The sequence below is a fragment of the Mustela nigripes genome, chromosome 2 (genome assembly GCF_022355385.1).
Source record: "Mustela nigripes isolate SB6536 chromosome 2, MUSNIG.SB6536, whole genome shotgun sequence".
NCBI lineage: Eukaryota > Metazoa > Chordata > Mammalia > Carnivora > Mustelidae > Mustela > Mustela nigripes.
Window position 1 is genome coordinate 147,964,969 of NC_081558.1, and position 18,194 is coordinate 147,983,162.

An 18,194-nucleotide genomic window follows, 5' to 3' on the forward strand; every position below is an offset into this window, starting at 1 on the left:
TTTAGCTGTGGAGAATCTGTTATGCCATTCTTTGGGTCATTTTTTGGCTAGTTCACAGATGTGGTGTTATGTAGGTATATCCACAGGGTGAGATGAATATGGGCTCCTCCTACTCTGCCATCTTCCCTGGCAGTTCTGAAATTGATAGAAATTAATAAAACTGGCAATGAAAACTTCCAAAAAATAAAACATCATTCCCAGATGGTTTTACTGGTAAATTCTACCAAATATTTGAGGATGAAATTATTCCCATCTTCCTATAATCTCTTCTAGTAAATAGAAGCACAGAAAATACTTCCTAACTCATTCTATGTGGCCAGAATTACACCAATACTAAAATAAAATAAAAACATTATAGGAGAGAAAAACTACAGACTGATACCTCATAAATATAAATGTAAAAATCCTCAATAAAATATTAGAAAATCAAACCCCAAAATGTTTAAAAAGTATTAAAAGGGGTGCCTGGGTGGCTCAGAGGGTTAAACCGCTGCGTTCGGCTCAGGTCACGATCTCAGAGTCCTGGGATTGAGCCCCGCATTGGGCTCTCTGCTCAGTGGGGAGCCTGCTTCACTCCTCTCTCTCTGCCTGCCTCTCTGCCTACTTGTGATCACTCTTGTCAAATGAATAAATAAAATCTTTAAAAAAAAAAAGTATTAAAAGCCACAACCATTTGGGATTTATTCCATGTTTGCAAGGGTGATTCAACATTCAAAATTCAGTTTATGTATTTTACCATATGAACAAGTTAGAGAAGGAACATCATATTATTACCTTAATAAATTTAGGAAAAATAAAATTGACAAAACCCAAACTCTCAGCAAATTAGAAATAGAAGGTAACTTCCTTAATTCATTGAAAATATCTACAAATCATCTGTAATTTTATAGGTTATGTGTTGAAACAAGATACTTCCCCTTCAACATCAGAAATAAGGTAAGATACCTACTCACGCTACCCTATTCAACATTGTCCTGGAAATCCTAGCTAATTTAAGAGGGAAAGAAAAGTTATTCAGGGGGGTACCTTGGTGGCTCAGTCAGGTAAGCAGCTGCCTTTGGCTCAGGTCATGGTCCAGGGGTCCTGGTATGGACCCCTATATCAGGCCCCCTGCTCAATAGAAGAGGCTACTTCTTCCTCTCCCTCTGCCTGCAGCTCTCCCTTCCTCTCTGCCTGCCCCCCCCACTTGTGCTCTCTCTCCCTCTCTGTTAAATAAATAAATAAAATCTTAAGAAGGTATTCAGACTGAGGAAAATCGTGCCTTTTGTTTGTAAATGAGAGGATTGTCTGTGTAAAAACTCTCAAAGAATCAACAAACAACAACAAAAAGCTCCTGACACAAATAATTCTAATAGGGTTACAGGTTATACAGTTAATATATAAAAGCCAGTTTCCGAGCACCTGGGTGGTGCAGTTGGTTAAGGGACTGCCTTGAGCTCAGTTCTTGATTCTGGAGTCCCAGGTTCAAATGTGGCCTCAGGCTCCCCGCTCAGTGGGAGCCTGAGGCCACATTTGATTTCATTTGGCAAATGCCTAGCAAGATATGACTGGAATTTTTACACTAAAATGTAAAAATGACCCTCGCCCCTCTCATACTCTCTCTCATTCTCTCTTTCTTTCGAATAAATAAATAAAATCTTTAAAAAAAAAAAAACTCAATTTCCTTCTTAAATATCAACAACAGTTAGAACTTGAAATTAAAAACACCAAAAAAGGTGAAATACTTAAGCATAAATGTAACAAAATATGTACAGTATATGTATGCAGAAAACTATAACACCAATGAAAAAGATAAATAGGTGTGCAAAATGAAAAGAGGCTGAGACTCAATATTGTTAAGATGTCTGTTTTTCCCAGTTTGATCTGTAATTCAACTCAGTCCTAATCAAAGGCCCAGAAAGTTATTTTGTTGATGCTGACATATTGTTAAGTGAAAGAAGTAGACTGAAAAGGCTACATACTATATGATTCCAATCATAAAATGTTTTGGAAAAGGTAAAACTATATAGATGATAAAAGATCAGTGACTGTAATGGGCTTGGGAGAAGGGAAAGCACTGGATAGGTAAAGAACTGAGGATCTTTACAATGGTATAACTATTCTGAATGATATTCATTCAACTATTCTGAATGATAATGTAATATTGCATCTGTTAAAACAGAACTGTATGGCACAAAAGTGAGCATTAATGTAAACTAGGGACTTCAGTTAATACTAATGTATCCACATTGGTTCATTAATTATAACAAAGGAATTATACCAGTGAAAGATGGTAATAATAGAAGAAGCTGTGCATTTAGGTGGGATCAAGGTGGGAAATATATAAGGAACACAGTACTACCCAGTTTTTTGTAAATATAAAACTATACTAAAAAAAATATTATCTTTAAGGTTAGAGTAACAAAATTTTGGGTATCCTATTTTATCAACTTAATTCAGAAAGAAAATAAAAGTACAACACATTGCTACTAAGAATAAAATCTATTTAAAGGATGAAAGAAATCACTGATTTGAGAACTTGACAGGAAGTTAAAGAATTTAAAAATAGGTAGAGATGTCAGAAATTATCTTGTTTATTCTGCACTCTCATCTTAAAAATGAGGAAACAAATTCCTGTTTTTCTGCCATAAAAGAGACCCTATTTCAGGAAGAAAAATGAGGGTGACTTCGCCACAAAAGAGACCCTAAAATGATAATTTTATGATGGTTACAAATTTGGTTCAGAATGTTATTAAAACCCATGATGTATTCACCTTTTCTGAAGTGTTTCCAACATGCAGGAGTTTTCCTTCCCATGTTTTCTCAAGAGCAAAAGGATAAGTACTGGCCTTTTCTTGAGGACTGCCATCTTGGTGCTCCATGTTCATATTTCTTTCCAAGTTCAATTTGAACAGTATTTCTATACCTACTGCTAACTCTTAGAGTAAAAGATTTCTTCCTTAAATTATCCTAGAGGATATGCTGGGCTTAACCATGGAAGGTTACAAAATTTTTTTCACCTCTAAATTAGAAATAGTTACACATTTAATATAGTTGCTTTGAAGATCTGTTAAAATAATGCAGGTATATTGCCAGACTCAGGCATGTGTCACATTCTAGTAACTTTTATTGATCACATAGTGTGTCCTTGAACCTGTACATTTAACCTCACAATCACCTATGGTAGAAGTAGTATTTTTATAACTATTTCTTAATGAGAAAATTGAGGCTGACATCAGGCAACTTGCTCAAAATTATTTAGCTGGTGAAGAAACTAAGATCCCATACCAGTTGGATTTCCAAGACTATGGACTTTTTTACAATAAATATTTTTACTCCTCAAGTTCTATGCTATTTGAAGCCTTAATATCATCATCATAAATGAAAGTAATACCTGATCTTCTTTATATCTCTTGCACCTGATGGTTGAGAAAATCCATGCAATTATAATTTCAAAGTAAAACCAAGGAGCACAGGGGCTCCTGAGTGGCTCAGTGGGCTGGGCCTCTACCTTTGGCTTGGGTCATGATCTCAGGGTCCTGGGATTGAGTCCCCCATCAGGCTCTCTGCTCAGTGGGGAGCCTGCTTCCCCCTCTCTCTCTGCCTACTTGTGACCTCTCTGTCAAACAAACATGAAAAAAAAAAAAAAAGGTAGAACTATCTATTATATGGCTCTAGGAATCCTAATTCTTAATTCTTAATTCTTTGCCCCATTACCCACAATCATATAGTAATTCTAATGTTCCTTTCTCCTTTCAATTTTAATCCTGTTTGTTTATCTATAAAATAAAATAAAAGTTTCATATCCTTGTCTTAGTTGATTTGGCTTCTATAACAGAAAAACCATGAACTGAATAGCTTTAAACAACAAATGGATTGTTTTTTTGATAGATTCAAAAATTCTGTACATTTCTCAGTGCTCATCAAGGTAAATGTACTCTTAAGTCCCTGTGTATAATTCCCCCATACCCCCACGGACCTCCCTTCTGGCAGCCACTGGTTTGTTTTCTGTATTTAAGACTCTTTCTTCCTTTCCTCCTTTCTTCCTTTCTTCCTTCCTCCCTCTCTCCCTTCCTTCCTCTCGTTCTCTTTTTCTTTCTCCCTTCCCTTTTCCTTCTTTATTTTCCTTTCTTTCTTTTGCATTGCTTTGTTTCTTAAATTCCACTCAAGTAAAATAATATTGTATTTATCTTTCTCTTGCTGACTTATTTCACTTAGCATTATACCCTTTAGGTCCGTCCATGTTGTTGCACATGGTAAAGTTTCTTTTTCTAATGGTTGAGTAACAACTCATTATATTAAATATATATATATAAATATATTATACATGTAATATAATATACATTATCTCATCTTTTCTATCCATTTATCTATTGATGGACACTTGGATTGTTACTGTATTTTGGCTATTGTAAATAATGTTGCAATAAACATAGAGGTGCATATATCTTTTTGAATTGGTTTTCATTTTCTTTGGGTAAATAGCCAGCAATTGAGTTAGTGGATCATATAGTAATTCTAAATTTAACTTTTTGAGGAAATTCCATACTGTTTTCCCTAGTGGCTGTATCAGTGTGCTTCTCACCAACAATGATTGAGGGTTCCTTTTTCTCTATTTCCTTGTCAACACCTATTGTTTCTTATGTTTTTGATCTTAGCCATTCTGACAAGAATAAGGTGATAGCTCATTGTGGTTTTTAAATTTTGCATTTCCCTGATGATTGGTGATGTTGAACATCTTTTCATGTGTCTTTTGGCTATCTGTATGTCTTCTTCGGGAAAAATGTCTATTCAGTTCTTTTGCCCTTTTAATTGGGTTATTTGGGGGGGGGTTGGTGCTTAATTATATAAGTTCTTTGAATATTTTGGATATTATCCTTTATCAGATATGTCATTTGCAAATATCCTCCCATTCAGTAGGTTGTCTTTTAGTTTTGTTGATGGTTTCCTTCACTGTACAGAAGCTTTTTATTTTGGTGTAGTCCCAATAGTGTAATTTTAGTTTAATTTATTTCTCACAGTTCCAGTTCAAGATCTAGGTCTAGGCTGATTAGATGTCTAGTGAGAATCTGCTTCCTAGGGCTTTCTTTCATTGCATCTTCAAGTGACTGAAGGGGTAAAGAAGTTCTCTCAGACTCCCTTATAGGGACATTAATCCTAGTCATGATGGCTCCACCCTCAAGACCTAATTATCTCTCCAAGGCCTCACCTCCAAACACTGTCACACTGGAGTTTAGGACTCAACATGGATTTTGGGAGGACACTAACAGACCATAGCAATCCTGTAAACTTATTTGCTGTAAGACCCCATAGAAATTAATATGTTTATTAAACAGATCTTATAAACAGTATTAATATAGTATCATGGAATATTCCTCTATTGTACATCTGTTCTCTATTACTCATTCATTTGGACAAATTACCTCAGTAATCAATGTTACAATTATTAGCCACAGAAGATGCAACTCTAGCCATATTTTAAAAATTGGGATTGATAGTTTCTGTTTTGAATATTAGTAACAATATTCTATTATCCTAATTACCTATGGTTCTCTAAAAATGAGCTTTTAATCTGTAAGAAGTAAGAATAATTCTGTATATTTGAATGACAGATATCTGCTTAGAAGTTAGACTTTTAGACTTAAAAAAGTAGAAAATGTCAATCAGTGATCTAGATAATGATTTCTTTGATTTGCCAACAGTTATTTGTAGAAGAGAGCTAGTTGGTACCATATTTGATTAAAGGTATCTCCAGAATATCCATTCTGAAAAATGATTTTTTAAAAATATCAGTGATAGAATTATTGTTTCTGTCAATGATGGCACATATTTTTGGGAGAATTACCAAGAATGATCAGAGAATATCACTTAAGTTTCTTTTACTATTACTGCTGAAAGAAATCACCACGAACTTAGTAGGTTAAAACAAATAGGTTTATCATCTTACATTTCTGGGAGTCAGAACTCTTAATTCGGTATCACGGGGCTACAATCAAGAGCTTAGTAAAGGTGTGACCCTTCTGAAACTCCAGAGGGAAATCTCGTTTCCTTGCCTTTTCTCACTTTTGGAGGATGCCTACCTTTCTTGGCTGATAGACCCATCCTCTATCTTGAAAGCCAGAAGCATAGCATTTTCCAATTTCTCTTTCTTTTCTGACCCTCTTGCTCCTTCTCATGAGGACCTTAGTGATTACATCATAGAATCCATCCAAATAAACCAAGATAATTTCTCTATTTCATGGTCCTTAACTTAATTATGTCTTTTTTTTTAAAGATTTTATTTATTTATTTGACATATGGAAATCACAAGTAGACAGAGAGACAGGCAGAGAGAGAGAGGGGGAAGCACGCTCCCCACTGAGCAGAGAGCTCAAAGCGGGGTTCGATCCCAGGACCCTGAGATCATGACCTGAGCTGCAGGCAGAGGCTTTAACCCACTGAGCCACCCAGGTGCCCCAACTTAATTATATCTTGAAAGTTCCTTTTGCAACTTAAAATAACCTAGTCACAGGTTCCAGGAATTAGGAAATTTTGGGGAGCCATGTTGCAGACTACTACATTTACTTATGTAAAAGATTAAGTTCAGGGTGGGGTTGACAAAGGCTTTTCTTAAAAGCCAATTAAAAATCAACAACAACAACAACTAAAACTAAACTTAAAACACTTTAAGCATTTAAAGAAAATTAGACTAAAAAACTTTTTATCCAAACTAAAGCCCTTGAGTTTTAGATGTTATGTATATGTAAACTTAAACTTAAACTTATGTATATGTAACAAAAGCCTCAAAAGCGTAACAGTAACAAAATATTGCTTACTTGTTTGGGTTCTTTTTTCAGAATTTTTTTTAAACAAAACAAAAAAAATTTACTTTAAAACCGTCTTGTTATTGGGAATAAATATATGGAATACATAGAAAAGCATGAGGAAAAAGTCTCATGTGTGAACTTGAAAATAACATAAAAAAAGAGAAAGTCAAAAAGAAAGTTACATGTAACACACTCAAGTGTGATAATAATTTTTAAAAAGTATTAATTATAAAAGTTTTTTTTTTATTTTGTAAAATAGAACATAAAAGAGACAAAAATATTTTGCAATGATGGGATGCCTGGGTGGCTCAGTTGGTTAAGCAGCTGCCTTCGGTTCAGGTCATCATCCCAGGGTCCTGGGATGGAGTCCCACATTGGCCTCCTTGCTTGGCAGGGAGCCTGCTTCTCCCTCTGCCTCTGCCTGCCTCTCTGTCTGCCTGTGCTCGCTCACTCTCTCTCCCTCGGTCTCTGACAAATAAATAAAAATCTTAAAAAAAAAAATATTTTGCAATGAGATTCATGGGGTTCCTAGAGCCCAGATATCTGGCCTGACAAAATGAATGTAGCCAAGTAATTTGTGATTCTTTGAACCACAGTTGTATTCTGATGAAACATGGAAATCAGTGGTGGGTCTGGGATTAAACCCTAATTCACTCTAATGGTCTGTTGTGATGGTCTAAATAAGAAGGAAGCTAGATTGTGCAAATTACAAACTGAAGAATTTTATGTTCATTCTGAGCAAGATTATAGAACCTAAAAATAAACTCGTTATTTTATGGCACCCACTAGAAGGAAAAACATGCACTTAACCCTTGGATAGGGAACAGAACACTAGACTAGATATACATTAGCCTGGAAGGAATTTTATCATTGTAAATAGTTAATACACCGTTCCTAAAATAGACATCAGCTAACAAGTTCTGGTCTTTATTGAGATCACTTGATAAGCTACCTAAAAATGTAGTTGTATTCATATGAAATATCCAGAATTTACAAATCCATAGAGACAGAAAGTAGATTGTGGTTGCCAGGGGCTTGGGGTGAGGAAGATGGGAGGGACCACTTACTGGGTTTGTGCTTTCCCTGTGGGCTGATGAATTACTCAACTGGATAGTGGTGGTGGTTATACAACACTGTTAATATCTTTAATGCCTCTGTATGCTTCAAGATGGTTAAAATGATAAATTTTATGTTATGTGTGTTTTACCACAATAAAAAAAAAATGTTAAATAGAGTTCTTTGGCCATATCTGAAAAGTGAATAAAAATAAATGCCCATAAATATGTAGTTTTGAACTTGAACATCAGCAGAGTTTGAAATGCGACCACTTCTATAAATTCTGTGCGTTTGTTTACAGTTGGGATAAAGTTAGAAAGGTTGCTCCAGGTATCTATTGCTATAGAACAAAACACCCCCAACCTAACTTAAAGCTATAGCAAACTTGAGTTTCTATCATGATTTCTGGCAGTTGGGCTTATTCAGTGTTCTTGCTTTGAGTCTCGTGTTTTTGCAGGCAGAAGTTGGTTGGGGCAAGGTTTTCTTAGAGCCATATAGTATTATTCCCCGCACATTATGTTACTAGTTGAGGTGGCCACAAAGGCACCCCAGTATTCAAGGGGAGGGGTAACGGATTGTAGTTTTTGATAAAAGAGCTGGTAGGTTGGGAAAATTGGAGCTATATTTAAAAAATGCAATCTGCTGGTGTCCCTGGGTGGCTCAGTTGTTTAAGCCCTGGACTCTTGATTTTGGCTGAGATTGTGATCTTGGGTCACAATCTCTCCCTCTCTCTGAATGAATGGATAAATAAATAAAATCAATCTTTGGAAAAATACACACAGAAGCTTAGAAAGTTTCTGTGATGTTTTCTCTAGTTTTATTTATGCTTTTCTTGGCACTAAAATATAAATTTCTATATATTTCTTTCCTATAGGGGAGAAAGGCAAAACATCTGTCAATTGCAAAGGAAACTTAATTATATCTACTTTATTGAACAGTTCCTTGAGGATTTATTTTTATCAAAAAATCTTCCATATTAGTAAAACTTAAAGACAAGAACACAACAAATACAATGTAGCCCTTTCTTGAAATTCTTCAACTTAGAGAATTTAGATTGTAGCATTAACTGCTATAAACTACTTACTCCTCCTAACAAATTTTGCTTTTAATATGTATTGTTTTAATTTAGTGAAAAATTCTGAAAATCTCTTCCAAATTTTCTTAGATGGCAAAGAGTTAATTATGTAAAAGCACCCATCATGTATAATTTGTGAACCATAGCAATGGCTATCATATTTAAATTGTAGAAAGTACTGACCTGTTTTGAGTTTTGTTTTGATTGCTTGATTTTTGCCTCTTTATTATCCCTCCAAACCAGGAGACCAAAAAAAAAAAAAAAAAAAAAAGTGTGTGTGTGTGTGTGTGTGTGTTCTCTTTAGAATACATCATGTTTCTCTTGTAATCTCTGAGCACACTGGATAAAAAGCATTTTCAGAAACCAGTCTCCAAGATATTCTCTATATGGATTTTTTTTGAAGTTCAACCCTGGTATATAAAATCTGACTCAATTACTTACAATTTACTAAAAATAGAGACATGTGACTCTTTTTGAAAGTGTAGTACAATTTATGACAAGAACATAGTGCATAGTACAAATTGTTCTTGTCATACCATTGCATTGAAGCTTTTTTTTTTTTTTTTTTTTTTGCTTTGGTTATATACTTAAGTGAAAGTCAGGGTAGCTGGGAGAATCTTGAGAATCAGAATAATGTCAGAGGACAGGAAGTTGAGAATCCTCTTGAACACCAGAGTAGAATAAATTGTGACATACTTTTGAGTCTTCAGTGATTTTCCTCATCATCCCTTTCTTTACATGGCATCATACCCAGAAAAAGACTTGATCTCAGGCTCATCTAAGCTCAGACAGGCTGGCTCAGTGTCTTCAGTTAGTCTTATGGATACTTGTCTTCAAAATAAAACTTGCCACCCTCTCCAGCCAGAGCCAGTTCTTCTATAGAGAAAGTCAGTAATATTGGAGTTATTAAAATCACGGTTTTCATATTATATATAGTCCTGGGTGTGGAAGTCTAAGCTCTAATCTTAGATTTAGGAGACAGGGAATCTAAAATAATAAAGAATCAAAGTTCCAGGTTCAAGTCAAGTTGGTATCAACTTGTATTTTATCTTCCTAGAATAGCACATCCAAAGAAACAACACAGTGTCATACAGCAAAATGAAGAAAGAGTTGATATCCAGGAAGCCAGGTTTCAATTCAATTCTGGTCTTGGGCTATTTATTTAATATTTGAAGTCTCAGTTCTTCCTTTATGAAGCAAGTGTAGTAGATAACTTGTAAGACTGCAATATACATCGCATTGACTGTCCCATTGTTCTCTTGTGTGTAGTAAGTATGCACAGTATCTTTATTTATTGTTATAATAATAATCAAGTTGAGGATAACCTCAAAACATAGTGCTTCTTCAAACAGACTTAAATTCAATTTATATTTGCCTCTCAAAATTGTGAAAGTCTAATCTCTTATAATAGTTTTTTTCATAAACATCATATTATATAGTATTGTCTTCTATCAATTGTGGATGTCAGGAAAAATTGTCAATTATGTTACCTAAAACAGATTCCACCTATATTTTCCTAAAATTTAATGTGAGTCTGATTTTAGATGTCTTAGATGTAAGGAAAAGACATTTTCTAAACAAATGAATATATTTGTAAGTACCCCCCATATATATATATTTTATTGTGCCAAACATTCTAAGAGAAAGAAGAGGTAAGATTTTTTTAAACAATTTCTTAAGGGTTGTTCCTGTTTATCATAAATAGAGCCAGATATAGTTTAGCATAGACAGTTATAATGCTATGAAACCTAATATCAAACCAATTCATGCTTTGTTACAGAAGACAGCAGAGCCATTTTATACAGCAACCATCTATGTAAATCTTACAAATTTCAAATTTGAAATCCCATTAATATTAATATGTTAAAAGTATGTTCTATGTAATTATAACAACTGTACTTTAATTTGAAAGAATACTCCATGTCTTTCAAATGCATTGCCATTCATTGTGTTTCAAAACAAATTTTTATAATAATGTTCCAAATAAAGACCAAATACTAGATAATATCTATTGTAAAAAAGATGCATTAACAGTCATTAATTAGGATCCTATTTAATCCACACATTCATTATGAATTCTTTTTCATGAAGTTTCTTACCTTGATTATAAGTATCAACAACCAAATTAGTTGTTGATTTTGAGTTTCTTCTGTTTCTCTATTTTAGCCAAGAACAATTTTTGGGAAGAAGACAGATCTTTCATAATTAGTGCTTAGCATGGTGAACAAAAAAACACCAGAAGTAAATTGTGAGGACAAGGAATTTTGTACTGTTCTCTTATTTTGGAGCCTTGAATAATACTTAAAAGATAATATGTGTGTTTACTCTTGTTCTCTCTCTGCCCCCCCAATATATATACATATATTTCAAAATATGACTAAATAAATGAATCATGAAAAAAATATGTCTTTCCCTAGTAAAGACAATAGTCACTTTAGAATCTATCATAGCCAAAAACAAACAAACAAACAAACAAACAAACCAAAAAACCCTGAATGAACATGTATATGAACACAAACACACAGGTCCTCTCAGCATCATTTTAGCAGTTTACCACACTTTCTTTTTTTTAAAGATTTTATTTATTTATTTGAGAGAGAGAGTGAGAGCCCAGGCAGGAGGGGCAGAGGAAGAGGGAGAGAGAATCAAGCAGACTCCATGCTGAGCCTAGAACCCACTTGGGGCTTGATTTCTTGACCCTGAGATCATAATCTGAGCCAGTTAAGAGTTCCAACACTTAACCAACTGCTTCACCCAGGCACCCTGACACTCTTTGCTTTAAACATTGTTGGTATCTGATTCCTTTCTGTGACATCCCAGTTTTAGTTTTCTCTACCTCACTTGACTATATCCTTTGTTTTGTTTGTCATGGTTGGCTTCTTTAGCTCTTTTTAAAAGCTGTATTCTCAAGTGTTCTATCGCCTTAATAAATATTACACTTTCTCAGCGGGGGAAATAAAGTCACTTACACATCTTTAGCCTCCATTTATAATAGCCTGGAACAACTTCTGAATGCTAACCATTTTAATTAAGACGATAAATCCACTCAACAATTGGCCAAATTGGAAAGTGGGCACTATGTTTCAGGCAAGAATCCCCACTTCTCCTGCTCTACCAACCCTCACAGCCTTACCCAAAGTATTCACATTAGATTCTTCATTCTTGTTTAATTGAGTCACCACCAGAAATCCCCAGGACTCTCAGGTCTTTCACACTCCTTCTCACTGTAAGCCTCGTTGATTCTGTATGCCTTCTCTTCTGATCCCTATGACCCTCTGCTGTGCCTTCAGTAACTCTTAGTCATTATTAACATTCTCTTGTTCTACAACTTATTTCTGAGTGATCCTTTCATCGGTTGCTTTAGGTGAAAGATTTTCAACAAGTTGTACTCTTCCAATAACCCTCTCAAGAGTGGGTGCTTCATTCTTTTCACTGATTCTCTACCACTGGTTTTTGGGAGGGAATGGGTGTTCTCTTTGTACCTCATTGCCACTTTCTGAGTATTCACTCTCCATCCCTATATTTGAAATTCATGTTGTCAGACGATGCTATACATCATCTCTCCTTATTGAAATTATCTAGCTCAAATCCCTATTTCTAATATTTTGAGGACTTTAACTCAGAAAAGACTTGAACACTTAGGTAGGAGTGGTAATAACGTGCTTTTGAATGGCTTCAAAATGTCTGTTAAATCAATGAGGATCCATATTTTGTTGGGAATATGATGTTTCTTTTCCAGTTGCTGGCATGTGCACTAAATATTCATGTAAATTCTCTCAGTTGTCTTTAAGTTGTACTTCTGTACACAAGAAGGTCATAATTTTGTTACATTAACTGAAACATTGGGTCAAAGACATTTATTACTCATTGATTATCTTTGGGCTTTTCTACATTTCTCTCTTACAGTTAGTCAGAAACCTGTGACTAGTTCTAGCCTATGAACTATGTGTGAAGTGGCATATATCACGTACAGGCTAAAACATTTAAGAACCATCATGTCATTTTATAGTCTGTTTCTTTCTCTGATGAACAGCATAAAGATATATGTATTCTGTTGTAAATGCATTCGTCAGCTTAATCTATGGAGGAATACATGGAATAAAACCCTTTATCACATGTTTTTGACTAGGCTAATTAGATATAAACTATTGTTACAATTAAAATATAGGTGATACTTTGTTATTACAACACTGTCCTTTTTTTCCTGATTGAGATGGTGTGATCTCTAGCTCTTATGGTGATAAAGCCTTTCCTTCTTTCTTGTGATGGCAAAGTAAATGATAGTTTACTCTATAATCAGAATCTATGGTCTTTTTTGAGCAATGTTTCCAAGCTACTCTATTGCATTCCCATAGAATACTCATATGCTCTCAGCTTCTTAAAGTAGTTAGTATCTAGCTTCTCCTCTCCTGTCTTTCTCTGGTATTTCCTTGACTTTCTTCATTTTCAGCTGATGGACTTACTTTTTCTGTTGCTGAGAAAATAGAAACTGTTAGAAGATAATGTGATCCTACTACCTCTATGCCAAAATGCATCTGTGGCATTCTAATTTGCCTTCTCTCCTGTTTCTGTACATGAACTCTCTATAGTCCAAAAGAATGTTTGTTAAGTCCAAATTTCCCCATTCCCATCATAATAATCCACTTGTCTATTCTATTTTGGGGGGAAAAAATCTTCTAAAATTATTATCTTCAATCTTTGAAAATAATTTCTCTCTTCCCCTTCTTTCTAAAATTCCCTATAATTAGTTTTATACACTAATTGCTCTTCCAAACTTTTGTCTCAGAGTCACAAACTTCCTCCATGTTCCTAAATGCAATAGCCAATACAGATCGAAATTTTACTTGGTAGATAAACAATATAGAGTGATAGGCTGACTTCTCCTTTAAAATATTTTCTATGTGTAGCTTTCAGAATACTATCCTCTTGGTTTTTTCTCTTAGGCCAAATCCTATTCTTTCTCAGGCTCCTTAATTATACATCCCCTTTGTCTTGGCTCTTTCCAGTTTTTCTGTGCTCAGTTCTTATAGCATCTATTTTCTCTATTTACTTTCTGATCAGATTCATTTTGGATATTCAGTGTTATTTGTTAAAGTTGGTAAGACAGACTTTATTCAGGACCCTTATGATAGGTACAGGGACCACTGCAATGAGATTTTATTTTGGGGGAGAGAGATTGAGGTCAATTCTGAATAGAGCATGGGCAGGTAGAAATTTATAGCTTAGGAGTAGGGTGGAGGTCAATGGATAGAAAATTCCTAAGGGGAAACATCAGAGATAAGGGGGGTTTTGGCTAACCCTCCCTGACAGGATTCTTGCTGAGGACAGACCAGGGTGGTCAGATATAATCTGGGGGTTGGTGAAGAATGAGGGACCAAAGCTGATAAACAGGGTAATAAGATATTGAAAATGGGGGGTTCTGGTTAAACTGAATTAGTAGGGTTTTGCTAAAACGAGATTTACAAGGAAGCATGCGGACAGGTCCAGAAAATTTAGGAGGTTGACTGAAGTTTGATCAAAGAATATTTATTAGCACTTAAAAACATGTTTATGATTACCAAATGTATATCTTTAGAATGGACCTCTATTCTGAACTCTAGGCATACATTCAGGTAGTCTCTTGATGGTATCAGTTTGATTCTAATAGACATTATAAAACCCAGTAGTCATTCAGGAAAATAGACTGGTGAACAGTCTATCATATTTTAATGCATCGTATAAAAACTTAGCCATCTAAGTCGGCGGGACAAATGAGATAAATGGTCACACATTGGCTCTTAAGTGATTTGGTCTAAAAATTATACACATGCTTTTCAATCACAGCCCTTCAGCATAACTAATCACCTTGGGCCTGCCTAAATCCAAGAGGGCTGGCAAATCAGGAGAGCAGATAGAGTTTTGGTGAGCAGTAAATGTCTCAGCTTCAAGAGTATTCTCGCAACTCATATCAACTCTGAGAACTGCTTTGGTATTTCCAACTGCATTGTGATATTTTCACACGGATGTGTTTTAGCCATCTTAACAAAGTTCACAACTTAACAAAAAGTTGACAACAAAGCTAAAATGGAAATCTTGAACTCCTGTCCCACTCAAACATACCCCTCTTCCTGTGTTCGCCATTCTTGTCAGTTACATATTTCCTTGAGCCACAGATCTGAGTTAGCTCTGTCTTATTTCCCTCATTTTTTATAACCTATCCAACATCCAACATGCATGATTCTACTTTTAAAAATATGTATTTCATCAATTTTTTTGTTATGATATGTACAACATAGACTAAGCCACCATTAGCTTGTAACAAGACATCTTCAGTGGCCTTCTAACATGTCTTCTTGTTTCTTTTCTTACTTTTCTAAAATTGATGTTTCTCACAGAAAGTACTCTCAGTATAATGAAAATAACAGAATTGATTCTCATTTAAACCAAGAAGGTGACCATGTTCTTTAATACTAATAACCAACTGTCTGACTTGTTGCAAATTGCTGGTCATAGATACTAACATTAATTGTATGCTTACTTACAACATATACCATTTTTACAATAGTTTATAAGAGATAACATATATGGAGTTTAAAAATGAAAACATGATATTATTCATTTGTGCAAACTGGGCCATCTTCTAGTGATTAAAAATCCCTGAAAGCTTTCTAATGTTGAATTTTTAAGTTATTTATTCAATGTTGATGTATATTTTGAAGGTCAGATGAGCCAGATCCTTGATTAGATTCTGCCAGATATAAGGTCGAGTATAAAGATAGGAGCATGCACTCTGGAATCAAGCACTGGAAAAATCTAATCTGTAGAGATCTAGTGCAAGATAAATCAGATGAGCATTGGAGATGGCAATTGGAGAAAGGGTGCTCCCAGGAGCCTGGTAAGCAAGACAGAGGATCTCCCAGGTCTTCTTCCGGGAGCCTCATGAGTGACCAAGATACATAGGAGCCAGGAAGAAAATGACTTTTCTTCCTTCATGTTTGTCCTCTATTGACCAGGATTAACATTGTACCAGGTGATAAAGTAGAAGTTTTAACAAACTATATCTTTGTTACGATAGAGGAGGCAAATCAGAATGAATTAAGAGCTGAGAGGTAATAAATTGCTAATTTGGCTTCTCACTTTCCATGTACATCTTTTTTTTTTTTTTTTTTAATCACCATTGGAACTTCCTTACCAATGGTGATGGTAAGGAACCATTGTTTGGTTCCTTGTTTGGTTCCCTACCATTGTTGGTTCCAACCAAACAATGCTGTATTTATTACTAAAGAGATATAGCCATTCTTCTCTTAAATGATGAATTTCTCACCTTTCTGTTACATAAAAAGATATAGAGTTTCAACAGGTATTGTAGCCATCATGATGACTATATCAATTTCTCCTTAAATTTCTTTACAGCCTTCATGAATACACTGGCAGTTTGTTAAAAATTAAACATGTACCTACAATGTAACCTTTTTTTTTCTTTTTTAAGATTATTTATTTATTTATTTATTTGACAGACAGAGATCACAAGTAGGCAGAGAGGTAGGCAGAGAGAGAGAGAGAGGAAGATGCAGGCTCCCTGCTGAGCAGACTAGCCCGATGTGGGGCTTGATCCCAGGACCCTGGGATCATGACCTGAGCCGAAGGCAGAGGCTTTAACCCACTGAGCCACCCAGGTGCCCCCCTACAACGTAATCTTACTATTTCATTCATGGATATTGGCCTAGGAAGAGAAATAATAGATATTCATAGAAAGATTTAGTTCATATGGCAAAAAACTGGAATCAACCTGGATGTCCATTAACATGTCACTAAAGAAACAAATTATGGTATGTGTATATATAATGGAAAACTACTCAGCAACAAAAAGAAACTATTGATGCAAGACATAATGATTCGTGCTGATCTCCAAATGTTGAGTGAAAGAAGCCAGGCAAAGGCAAGTCTATATAATATGGATCCATTTTTAAAAATATGAACTTAGGAAACTAATGTATAGTCACTCAAAGTAGATTAGTGTTTTCCTGAAGAAACGAGACAACCAAAGAGAGGATTAAAAAAGCACACAAGGAAATTTTAGAAGTGACAGATATGTCCATTATCTTGATTACTGTAATGGTTCCATAAATGTACATTAAAACAAGTAAAATTGTACACATTAAATATTGCCTTTTATTGTACATCAATTGTACCTCAATAACACTGTTAAAATACTATTGATAAGTAATATAAAAAGTCAAAATCTAATCAGTGGTTTTACAACTATTTCTTATCTACGAGGAAAGCAGTGACATGGGAAAGTCACTAAAGAAGGAAAAACAATGCTATTTGTTAGAGTAAAAGCAACTAAAATTCTGCATGAATTTGTATTATTTTCTCCTAAGAGCAATGGAGCATAAATAAATTTAATGGAAAGCCAGCATAACAAAGAGCATAAAATACATGTGTGCTAATAGGAAAATGTTGAGCCTCAGATAGTTCTCCCTTCCCTTTGACAAACATGAAGATAAAACGTTCTTTACCAAAGCTGTTTTATAATAATATTCCTTGATGAACCAAAGTCTGCTTCTATACACCCATACATTTTTCCAGTAATATCACTATGATTGTGTTTTATGTAATATTGTTATTGACAAAATATTTCTGACATAAGACTTTACTATAAGAGGAGAATCTACCTTGATCATAAATCATGGCAATAGACCTGCCAGCATAAGTATTTCAGATTTTATTTATTCTGGGTTTTTATTTATTGCCCCAAGAGGTCAAAACAAAAAACAGTTCACCTCCTGAGTTAATTTGTGTTGACAAGGAGCACTGTAATACTAAACAGAAACCAGAGTAAGTCTGTGTTGTGGGGTGAAAGGGGAGGGGAGAGGAGGAGAGACAGCAGTAATAAAACCTTTGTCAATAGAAGGCCTTTAAAATTATTATTTTGGGTACCTGGGTGGCTCAGTGGGTTAAGCATATGCCTTTGGCTCAGGTCATGATCTCAGGGTCCTGGGATTGAACCCCACACTGGGCTCCCTGCTCAGCGGGAAGCCTGCTTCTCCCTCTCCTCCCCACTTGTGCTCTCTGACACAATCTCTGTCTCTCTCTCTCATATACATAAATAAAATATTTTAAAAAGTAAAAATGATTCTTTTAAACTTTACAGTGGTTAATATTTAAAGGTTTTTTTTTCATAATAAAAATAAAGACTAGATGAAATCAAATGTATGAAAACACTTTATAAAATATTTTGTGTTATAAGTATTATATTTATATGGTACCAAACAAAGTGAGAATTTGGACAAGTA